The sequence below is a fragment of the Bidens hawaiensis genome, unplaced genomic scaffold (assembly GCF_021521415.1).
Source record: "Bidens hawaiensis isolate Kalapana, Puna unplaced genomic scaffold, B.hawaiensis_p1.1 tig00004617_1, whole genome shotgun sequence".
NCBI lineage: Eukaryota > Viridiplantae > Streptophyta > Magnoliopsida > Asterales > Asteraceae > Bidens > Bidens hawaiensis.
The window spans coordinates 71666-83919 of record NW_027491281.1 but is presented as its reverse complement, the minus strand read 5'-3'; the positions used below and the strand labels follow the sequence as shown (position 1 = coordinate 83919).

Here is a 12254-nt window from a genome sequence, read left to right as displayed (position 1 = left end):
TATTTTATTTTACTAAACAGATTTTTATCTTATAAATAACGATGGTAACTATTGTATAATCCAAGTTGTATATATGAAACACTTGATCTATCCTATATTTCAAATAAATTAAAATATCTAGATAAAACATACATGCCCTTTATAGTCTTCATTAAATACAAATATTAACTGGAATATATCAACATAGCATCCTAATCAAAACTCGATTTTTCAAATCGAGTTTTGGGTAGCCTATTTCAATAACTTATGGCATCGGTAATTCATGTTGGACGATAATGATGTGGTTTTTAATAACCTACCCGTTTCAATGAAATAAAGATAACTCGAGGTATTGGATCCGCTCTTGGTATCATCACCATGTTAAGATAACATTTTTCGGTAGTGTGCGTGTGTAAGAGATGAAATTATGTCAATTGTACTAAGTGTAATATTTAGTAGCATTTTTTAACATTAACAATAATTGGTAGCACTTTTTTATTTAAACAGCAATAATTGGTAGCACTGAGTAGTAGTCTTGAATGGTCACTAATTGGATTTTTGTGGATAAATGTTTGTAAGGATGGACAATTGGACATAGTGTAGGTTCAACTTTCTTATCTTTCCTTTATAGTTTGTATTTTGTTTGTTGTTTCTTTTCTTTTCCTCGTATATGTGGGTTTAGATTGGGAAAATAGTGTATGTTCAACTGGTTATCTTTCCTTTATAGTGCTTTGTTTGTTGGTTCTTTTCACTAGCAAGTGGTTTCTTTTTTGGATTTTTATTAATTTGGCCTCTCAAAAACAAATCTGGTCGGCCAAGAAATATATTTTTTTGTATTATTATCTAGTCCTGGTTAACACATCTTTCTCTATGTAGTATATTAGAAATTAGTGTCTTACATGGATTGATTAAAAAAATATTAAATAGTTAGTAATTCATGTATATACCAATTTGTAGAGAAAATTGGTCGATGAGATTAAAGTCAATTTTCAAATGTAGTTAGTAAATCATGTATATACCAATTCATTAGTTATTCACGTAATTGTGACACATGACGGTGAATATGTATAGTTAATTTGAGCATCCGCGCACTGAACAATTAGTTCAAATATACAGTTAGTTAGTGTTAGACCCCTATTGGGATATTAGTGGATATGAAGCCAAGCACTCTTGCATATATATGGTTTAGGCCACATAAACCACAATGGGGCTCTTCACACGGATATTAGTTGACATCATGTCTACTAACCTCTATATATCATAATATTCAAGCGTTAAAATTGTATCTTGATATAGAGAGATTATTATGTTTACAACTCATTTTTGTATGCGGTTTTGTACTAACCTACTTTTATTATTTATGGAAACATATATAACCATAAATTAACCTAAGAAGCTGCAGGCAGGCTTGATATCTTTGTGATCTTGAGTGCACCAAAACCTCGGTCGATATCCTTTCTCTAGCATCTTCTCAACCTCCTCAAGCTGCAGCCCTTTCGTCTCCGGGATGAGAAAAAATATAGCCACAAGTCCCACGGTCGAGAACCCTGCGAAAAGCAGAAACGTACCAGAAGACCCTAACTTCTCAGTTAACATTAGAAACGTTTCGCTTATAACTAGATTTGCAACCCAGTTTGAAACCGCTGCAATCCCCCCACCAATGCCACGGTATCTTAACGGGTATATCTCTGAATTCACTATCCAAGGCACTGTCCCGATCCCAGGAGCGTAACATAAGATGTATAGCCCGAGGAGTAGAACTGTGAAAATCCCAAACTTGCTTGGGCAACCGTAGGTGTCACCATGTTCGATGTTGTCCTCGACAAGCGTCTCTAGTGATGGTGTCCACAGCCAAACATGCCCCAGGATTATACTGCAGTTTGGTTTATTAGACAATAAAGTATTAAATGGTATGAAACAAAATATCCAAAGGATTAAAACTTACAATATTTTCGTTACTAGGCACAAAAAGCACAGTTGGAGGATGCTCTTAAGCAAGTCATACAGTTCCATGATGATGGATTTGTTGATGTTGTAAGATCCGAACACGTATAATTAACCCCAAAATGATTCGACTCCATAATATCCACACGAGGAGCATGAGCCGAAGCTTGAAAGAACAAAACTGATAAAGCCACAAGGCAAGTAATAATCCCAACCATTGAGATAATGATCAAATTCCGCCTTCCAAACCTGTCAACGAACAACATACTTAACACGGTACCAAACGAATTGAGTCCCGTGGTGATAAGCGATAGTGCTAATGCTGTCCGGTTGGAAGCGAATCCTGCAAGTTGCACAATGGTGGGACTGTAGTACATGACGGTATTGATTCCAACAAATTGTTGTGCAACTTGAAGCGTGAAACCGGCATATAGTCCTCTTCTAACAACCTTATTAGCCCATGCACTTTTTATCTTTGAAAATATACCATCTCCTAAGGATCCTTCGGCTTCTTTTTTCGGTTTGGATAGATGATTGCAAAGCTTTCATTTCTTCCTCCAATTCGTTTGTTGGATAAATCTTTTTGAGTATATTGTGCGCCTCGGTTATCTTATTCTGATCAAAGGGATGCCATATTGACACATAAACATACATCAGAAAACTCGTGTTTTGGATCAACTAGACAAACCAAATGAACTAGAATATGGTACAAACCTTAAAACAATATAACATTTGGGGTAACCGGCCATAAGTAATGGACGGAGACGTCTCAACAGGCTGGATCATGTGACAAACCATAAGCATCTATTTATTTCTAATTGAAATAACATCTGATTCTTTGAAAAAATAATTGTTTATGCGTTCAATATCATATCAAATTTATGTCAAAAGGTTTCTCTTTATATTTGTGCATTCAGTCAGAGCCAAATTAACGGATGAACAAGCATTGCTAACTCGCTTATGACCCAAAACACTTAGGGGCTGTTTGGTTCATTCAAATCTGAATGAGCGACTGTCTCATTCAGCAACAACAGTAAGTCTGAATGATTCAGACATAATTTTAACCATTCAGATGTTTTTCTGTTTGAAACCTAACAGTTTGAAGTCTGAATGAATCAGATGTATCTGAATGGTTCCATTCAGACGTAAACAAACAGCCCCTACTCGTTCAATTGTGTTTCGAGTCATGTCATGTCATGTCGTGTCGTGTGTTAAAGTGTCATGTCATAAACTATGATCTCTAGCTACCTGGCGATACAACCATCTTGGTGACTCGGGTAGAAAGCACATCAATATAAACTGCACCAATGGTGGAACTCCCGCAATCCCAAGCATCCGACGCCAATTTCCTCATGTCTGTATCAAACTCATAATAAAAAAATTACCAATCCAACAACAAACAATTAGGTATGATTGTGGTTAAATTAATTACCTTAGAAAAAGCTAAATTAATGAGGTACGATAAGAACTGTCCTCCGGTAAGGAGTAAACCATTGGTGCTAACAAGTGCGCCTCTTATTCGAGCAGGAGAAACTTCGGATATGTATAAAGGTGATGTGATGGAGACGAGTCCAACGCCCAAACCGACTAAAAGTCTACCAAGAATTATGACCCATGGTTTGGGAGCTAGAGCCATGGTAATTGAACCAAGACAGAACAATATGTCAGCACATAATATGGTCTTTTTCCTACCGTATCTATCATTCATCCATCCACCAATTGCTGCACCAACAATAGCTCCAGCTACAGCCATGCTAACTATGGTTTCCTTCAAATTATATGGTTTTTTTAACATCATGAATGACTTATTAACTTATATTTAGCTAGCTAGGTACCTGCAACCACGTATGCCTTTCGACGTCTTGAAAATCGTCTCGAATATATAGAGAGGCACCCGAAATAACTCCTGATCGAATAATTAGATTCAACCATGAATAAAAATATCCTCCAACCATTAAACAAATTAGAAGTACCCAAATACTTCAGTACCTGTATCATAACCAAATAATAGCCCTCCAATACCAGCTGTAAGAGCAAGCAACATTATATAAGGTGTATGCCAAATGGTCTTAAAACACTCCGAATACGCCGTCTCATCCGCCTTCACAACGCCTCCTGCTTCCATATTCCAGTTTCTTCTGGAAGCAATCTGTAATGATGCAAAAGTAAAGTACTCTATGATCAGCAAACCAAGATCAAGATTTGCTAGTACTACTGATGCATGCATGCAAGATGAACAAACAACATAATAATCTACGAAAAAACAGGATGAACAGTGGCGGACCTACCTGGCTACTATAGTGTTAAAATCCTAACAGACACCTCAACCCTATGGGTGATAAAAAAAATAAAAGAAAGAAGGTAGATGACCAGATGACCAGAAGATTCTTGTTAGTTACCTGGGCTTCTTTTAAGTTACTTTGTGGGCTGGCCCTGCTTTATTTGGATATCAACATTCATCTTTCTTATGCAAGAATATATATACTGTTGGTAATTTTAGCGTTATCAACATGATTTAGTGTTATTGGATTAACTTGATGATCTAATAAACATTATTAGATATTAACGAGTGAAGAGGTAGGTCCCAGCAGAGACCAGTTGGTCCCGCAAGACTCACCTTGAACAGGGACGTCTGCGCAAAGGCCATCTGCTCCCCGCAGGACCCACCATGCTCATAGAATCTTACGCGCAGTACGCAAGCTGTACACGCAGGGAAAGCCTCCCAATGGTGAAGTACCCCCGCCTGTTCCCGCAGTTGCGGATACAAGCCATCAGGGAAGGCTACCCGCAGACAGCAGGGCTACACGCACAAGACACTAGCTACTTCAGCAGTCACGTGAAGGAATGAGCAAGGCGGGAACAATCCCGCCCAAATGAGCCAGTCTGATTCTGAAAGATCTTTTGTACCATACCTACCAAGGTATGGATAGGACAGACGATCTGACCAGAACAGCCCATGAGCCAATCACAGGGTGACAGCTCACCGACAACAGTGCGAGGAGGAGCACCCTCTAGTACTGTTTGTCACTATTAGCCGCTGCCTACTCACCAACCCTTACTGTGGAGCATGCGCAGCCTACAGTTGGTGGAATAGTGTTACTGTTGGCCGTAACCTATTCACCAACCAGCATGGCCTGCGTACAATCCACAGTAAGTGGGACGTGCATAGTCTACAGTTGGTGGAATAGTGCAGCCGACTTTGTTACTGTTGGCCGTAACCTACCCACCAACCAGTATGGCCTGTGCGTAATCCACTGTTGGTTGAACAGGAATACTATTCAGCCGGCTGTACCTTCTAGAAAACCTACCTTCGGCTATAAATACTCCAACATCTTGGAATGGTAAGATCATCTGCTATCCAGTTATCTAGCAATCTCTTAATATACACTTATATTCAGAGCAACCTAGTCTGATTCTCACGCCGGAGGGTGGTCACAAGGAGGAACCCCCCCCCCTTCTCAGTGACGAGCTTACGGTGTTTGTTTTGCAGGTCTCCTGAAGAACAGCCTTCTCAGCTAGACCTCATTCGTGGGAAACATTACTTAACCCCCCAGATTATCTATAATCTGTACCGGGTCACTTAGTGTTTCTTCATTGGCGCCATCCGTGCATAAAAGCTAGAACTATTTTAGTTCACAATTTCTGAAGAAATGGTTAACGTTACTCCGGTCCAAAGGCCTGTAACTGACCAAGAAACCCCGGTAACCACCCCAGCAACTGGGGGGAACACCGGCGGTTATACAATCCTTACGAACACTACCCCCGACTACCCAAGCCGGGGCAAGTGGAGTAAATATTCCATTGGGGTTCACCGATACCCAACGGGAAAAACGAACGAAGGTCCCTCGCCAAACACTAGATCAAGTGAAGGCGTGGGCCGAAGCACGGCAAAGAGAATTCCAAGCCGAATTGGATGAACGCTTGCGTTCAGCTCAACAGGCTGACGAATTCACCAGTACTCGCCAACACCTCAATATGAGCAGTGACTGCGAGTACTCAGAAGACGAGTTAGAGTCTGATACCGACGCGAACCCTCGCCATAAGGCGAAAGGGAAGCGTAAGGACACGGACGTCCAACCAAAAAGGAATTTTGGGGAAGCTTTTAAACCAATCGCGGAGAGAAACCCGCGTGACTTCTCCAAAACCTTTAGACCAACTGCTACAAATGCAGGAAGGTCAAAATTCGCAAGAGACATTGCGGAGGCAATCGCCCCGAGAAGTGCCAAACAAATGTCAAACATTGGCACTTATGATGGTCTATCCGACCCAGACGACCATCTGAACAGGTTCATTGCGGGGGCTACCGTCAGCAACTGGACGGAACCCACGTGGTGCTACATGTTCCAGATGACTCTGGTCGGAGCAGCCAGGGCATGGTTCGATCGTTTACCGATCCACCACATATATGACTGGGCGGACTTTCAGAACAAGTTCAGCCAGCACTTCAGCCAACAGAGGAAGTACACTGAAGAGCAGTGGACGATCCTCAACTGCGTGAGAGAGGAGGATGAATCTTTACTAGACTTCATCACTCGCTTCAACTCCAAAAAGCTTAGTCTCGACAACATAAGTGAGGATCTGGTTCGCGCCGCCTTCATCCAAGGCGCCGAATACCCAGAACTTATCCGCACGTTGACGGGTAAGGATGGCATGCCATCCACATGGGATGCCATCATGACGGCGGCAAAGCGCTTTGCCGAGACGGAAAAGCAACTGGGAAGGGACCTTCCCCAGAGTACGCACCTCTACACGCAGAGGACAAGAGAGAACAATGTCCGGATCGCCCGGCAGAACAAAAAGAGGAGGCTAGGTATTTGGCAGTCAAGGGTAAACTTTGACACCTCATCCAGCTCTCGCCCTCTTGTTGGCGGAAGGGACAACACACACCCTTCAAATCGAAAACACCGGTGGACGCCACTCACAAAGAGCGTCACGGAGATATTTGCCACGGAAAAATTGCCATGGCCCAAAGCCCCATCGATCCGGCAGAAACCTAATGCGGATCAAAGCAAATCCTGTGATTTCCACGGGACAAAGGGTCATGGTACTGAAGAGTGCACATCCTTGAAGGATATTATTGAAACATTTGTTAAGGATGGAAGGCTTGCACATCTCGTGGCATCGATCAGGAAGGGAGGAAGGAATGACAACCGGTACAGAGGTAACGGACGAAAGCCCGTCGACATCAGCATCAACACGGTTCATGGCAAGGTCAGAGGAAGAAAAAGACGGGTGATAGAACCATGCGCGTGGAAGGAAGCTGAGGTGCGCTTCCCGCGAGTGCCAGGAGGCCCCAGCAAAGAAGGCCCCATCGTCATCAGAAGCCAGCTGGGGCACTACATCACCTCCCGCACTCTTGCTGACAACGGCGCTTCGTCGACAGTGATGTACATGCAGTTCTTTGATAAGCTGGATGATGAAGACAAGGAACGCTTGGAAACGGTCTACGCTTCAATGGAAGGGTTTGATGGCAGTACAGAAACACCCCTGGGTATCCTATCTTTCCCCGTTACTCTTACTGATGGGAATCATTCACGCACAGAAGACGTGGATTTTGTCGTGATGAAAAAGCCACACCACACATACGACATCCTATTCGGAAGAGATGGGATGGCAAGATTCAACGCCGTGGTATCTTCAGTCCACGGCATGATGGGATGGCCAACAGCTGAGGGTGTAGCAATGATCTCTGGCATTCCCCAGGTATGCATTGCATCTGTCTCATCTAAACCCAAACCGAAGAAGGCTAAACCAACCGTCACTGAACCGGAAAAATGGGCCTTCAATGGCAAATACCCCGACCAGGCCGTTACCATTGGACCAACAATTGTTGATCCCACCCGCACCTTACTCAAGCGCTTACTGCAGAAAAACGCTGACATCTTTGCGTGGACACCAGCTGACATGACTGGTGTACCCCGAAGTAAGGCGGAGCATAAGCTCAAATGCGATCCGGCTGTTACGCCAATCGTACAAAAGCGCAGGGTAATGGGGCCTGAACAAACTAACGCGTGTAGAACCCAAGTCAAGGAACTCCTTGACGCAGGCATCGTACGCGTTAGTAGATATCAAACATGGGTTGCAAATCCCGTAATGGTACCGAAGAATAACAAACAATGGCGCATGTGCATAGATTTCAAAGATTTGAACAAAGCATGCCCCAAAGATTGTTATCCGTTACCAGAAATTGATCTCAAAGTGGATTCGTTGGCGCCATTTCGCCTTAAATGCTTCTTGGATGCGTATAAGGGGTACCACCAAATCCACATGGCCATTGATGACCAGGACAAAACCGCATTTCGGACGCCCGATGGTACATTTTGTTATAAAATGATGCCATTCGGACTTAAGAATGCAGGGTCCACGTACCAACGACTAATGGACAAAGAGTTTCATGCCCAAATCGGGAGAAACTTGGAAGTCTATATGGATGATTTGGTCATCAAAAGCCTCGAGCCTGAGGCAATGTTGAAAGACATTGAAGAAACTTTCAACACGCTCCGAAAGATAAACATGAAGCTCAACCCGAGCAAGTGTTCATTTGGGATGGAAGAAGGAAAGTTCTTGGGAGTCATTGTTACTAAAGATGGCTTTAGAGCGAACCCTGAAAAGGTCGAAGCCATTGTTAAAATGGAATCACCTACCACCATCAAACAGGCTCAGACACTGAATGGGCGACTAGTCGCACTTAATCGCTTCTTGGCAAACCATGCGGATAAGTCGTTTCCTTTCGTGTCAACACTGAGAAACTGCTTGAAGAAAACGCACTTCCGCTGGACACCAGAAGCGGAAGCAGCTTTTCAGGAGATTCGGTCACGCCTGATCGAACTCCCAACGCTTACAGCACCACAAGCGGGAGAGGAGTTAATCCTATACCTTTCCGCAACAGATAGAGCAACCGGGGCAGTCTTGCTAGTAGAACGAAAGGGCATCCAGATGCCAATCTATTATGTTAGCCGTGTACTAACAGACGTAGAAACCCGGTACTCTACCCTCGAAAAATTGGTCTTAGCACTTATACACGCTTCACGCAGGTTAAGACGATATTTCCAGGGCCACCCAATCACCATTCTCACCAACTTCAAACTCTCAAATGTTCTAGGCAAACCCGAATTATCGGGACGTCTAGCCAAATGGGCAATTGAATTGGGAGAATATGCAATTAAGTACAAGTCAAGACCAGCCATAAAAGGCCAGGTCTTGGCCGATTTTATTGCAGAAGTCCCCGTTTCGCGGGAAAAAGAGTGCCAGGAGGAGGCTCAACCCTCCCCAGCACAGGACGTCAATGATGTCTGGCGACTCTACACTGATGGAGCAGCCAGTAACGAGGGTTCAGGCGCAGGGTTAAAATTAACCAACCCAGCAGGCCAAGAATATACTTACGCTATTCGGCTGGACTTTCCAAGTACGAATAACGAAGCCGAATATGAAGCATTCTTGGCCGGTTTGAGAATTGCGCGTAAGATGGGAGTGAAAAACTTAGAAGCCCACGTGGATTCCATGCTGGTGGCCAACCAAATAAATGGAACATACACGGCTGTGAATGACACCATGGCCCTGTACCTCGCCCAGGCAAAAACCCTTATGCGTGATTTTAGTGATTGTAAAGTCATACACGTCAAGCGCAGCGAAAACAAATCTGCGGATGCGTTAAGCAAGCTTGCATCACTAGCCTTCACCCACTTGGGAAAGGACATCCGCATTGAACTCCTCGAAGCACCATCAGTCCCGCACAAGGAAATTTGTGTCATCCAGAACAATACAGAAACATGGATGACACCAATAATAAATTACCTTGCAGCAGGAATACTACCAGAGTCAAAAACACAGGCAAGAAAACTACGCTGTAAAGCACTGAATTATCAACTCGTCAATGACATCCTTTACAGACGTAACTTTCTTGGCCCACTCTTGAGATGCGTGGACAACCAAGATGCCGACTACCTCCTAAGGGAAGTACACGAAGGCATCTGTGGGGTACACGCAGGCCCCCGCGCTGTTGTAGCCAAGCTAAACAACGCGGGATACTTTTGGCCGGGGATGCATACGGATGCACTGGCATACATCAGAAAATGCAGGTCTTGCCAGCTTTACGCACCTAACACGCATCGCCCAAAAAACGAACTGGTTCCAGTCACTTCTTCGTGGCCATTTCAGAAGTGGGCCATCGATGTGACAGGCCCATTTCCTACAGCAGCAGGAAATGTTCAGTTCCTAGTGGTAGCCATCGACTACTTCACCAAGTGGATAGAAGCAAAACCTTTAGCCCAAACAACCGCAAAGCATATCAAAAAATTTATTTGGGAATTTATAATTTGTCGTTTTGGACTTCCACAGAATTTGGTGAGCGATAACGGCACCAACTTTGCTGACAAGAAGCTACAACAGTGGCTGAAAGAACTTCAAATCACCCACACCTTTACCTCAGTGGCACACCCGCAAGGTAATGGTGAGGTGGAGAGAGCAAACAAGAGCATCGTCGAAGGCATCAAGAAAAGACTTTTGAAACACAGATCCGGCTGGGTGGACGAGCTTCCGCACGTCCTTTGGGCAAACAGAACGCTGAAGAAGGCCAGTACGGGGGAAACCCCGTTCAGCCTCACTTATGGCACGGAAGCCATGGTCCCGGTCGAAATTGGTCTACCCTCACCAAGGGTCTTGAGTCAGCCAGAAGACAATGATGCGGAAAGACGGTTGGATCTTATGCTAACCGAGGAACGCAGAGACTTAGCCGCAGTGCGTGAAGAGAATTACAAACGACAAATGCAAAAGTACTACAACACGCGGGTAAAACTCTGCAACTTCAAGGAAGGAGACTACATACTGCGTAACAACGAGGCTTCGAACCAAGAACGCCCAGGAAAGTTGGCCCCAGTCTGGGAAGGGCCATATGTTATCAAACAAGTTCTGGGAAAGGGCGCATACCGGCTCGAAAGGCTCGATGGCACTCCCATCCCAAGAACATGGAATGGAGCTCAATTACGCAAATGTTATATGTAGATCAATTCCAAAACTTGTAAAGAAAAGGCCAAGAGCCACTTCTAATGGAAATGATTCTCCTTTCATAATGTGTTTACCTTTATTCTTATGAACTCCCCACTGGTGCCGGTGTTTACCACATAAAGGGGGAGAAGTAAGTCGTTACGTGTGGAAGGCGGCAAGACCCGCATAAACACAACGTTAAAAATAAGGGAAACCTACACGCAGGTATGATGTAAGTAAAGTTTAGCCATCCTTGTAAGTGCAAGTGACGGTCTTATCCGCACAATCACAAATAAGGAAGCAAAACTTTAAACTATCATTTACCACGTTCAAAGGTTATCCTAAAAAAATAAAAAAATAAAAAAAAAAAAAAAAAAAGGAAAAAAGGAAACCCTACACGCAGGTCAGGTATGGGTAAAGTTTAGCCATCCTACCAAGTGCAAGTGACGGTTCTATCCGCACAATCACGAAGGAGGAAGCGAAACTTTAACCCACTATCAACCACGTTCAAAGGTTAACTTATCCTAAATACTTAGAAATGAGGAAAACCTGCACGCAGGTCAGATAAAGGTTAAAGTTTAGCCATCCTACCAAGTGCAAGTGACGGTTCTACCTGCACAATCACGAAAGAGGAAGCGAAACTTTAACCCATCATCAACCACGTTCAAGAGGTTAACTTATTCTAGAACACTTGAAAAATTGCTAACTTAAACTAAGTATGCAAGTCATGAGTTTATAAAGCAAGGAATCCAAAGAAGGAAATAACAATCTTATACGCAAAAAAGATTTATATTTCAATAATATATTACAAGAATGGCCGGGTTACTACCCGCCTAGAAGAGAATCTATACAAGTCTAAGCAATGGAAAGGGATCTTCGGGGTCAAGCTTCAGGGCCGCCTCCACTAGGACCCGCTCCGTCAGAAGAACGGGGTGGTTCGAGGAAAGCTTTGAGGACAGCTAACCCATCATCAGCAACAGCTACTTCATCCACCTTTTCCACCACTGGATGCGGGAAGGCGGCGTATTGGTTCAATGCTTGGTCGTAAATGGCTTCGGTATCCACATCGAACAAAGGGAAGTTGGAAGGCGGGACGCCTTTCTCAACAAACCCTAGACCAAGCATGAAGCCGGCCTTTTCCCCATCATCATGAGAAGCGTTGAGGGCTGCGGTCATAGCATCATCGTAGGAGGTCTCTGAAAAGACCCGACGCACAACCTACAAAGAAAAAAAATACAAGTATTAGAACATTTTCTTACAAAAGAAATGCGTGAAGATAAATCTAAACATACCTGAGGCAACGCTTCTCGAAGAAGCCATTGGAGGGCAGCTTGAGCTTCGGTATGGGC

General features: G+C 43.8%; 1 pseudogene; it reads right to left on the bottom strand.

Annotated features, from left to right (window-relative positions):
- Positions 1 to 1362: 1362 nt before the first annotated feature.
- On the bottom strand, positions 1363 to 4048 carry LOC143627169 (inositol transporter 4-like; annotated as a pseudogene).
- Between the last annotated feature and the right edge of the window lie 8206 nt (positions 4049 to 12254).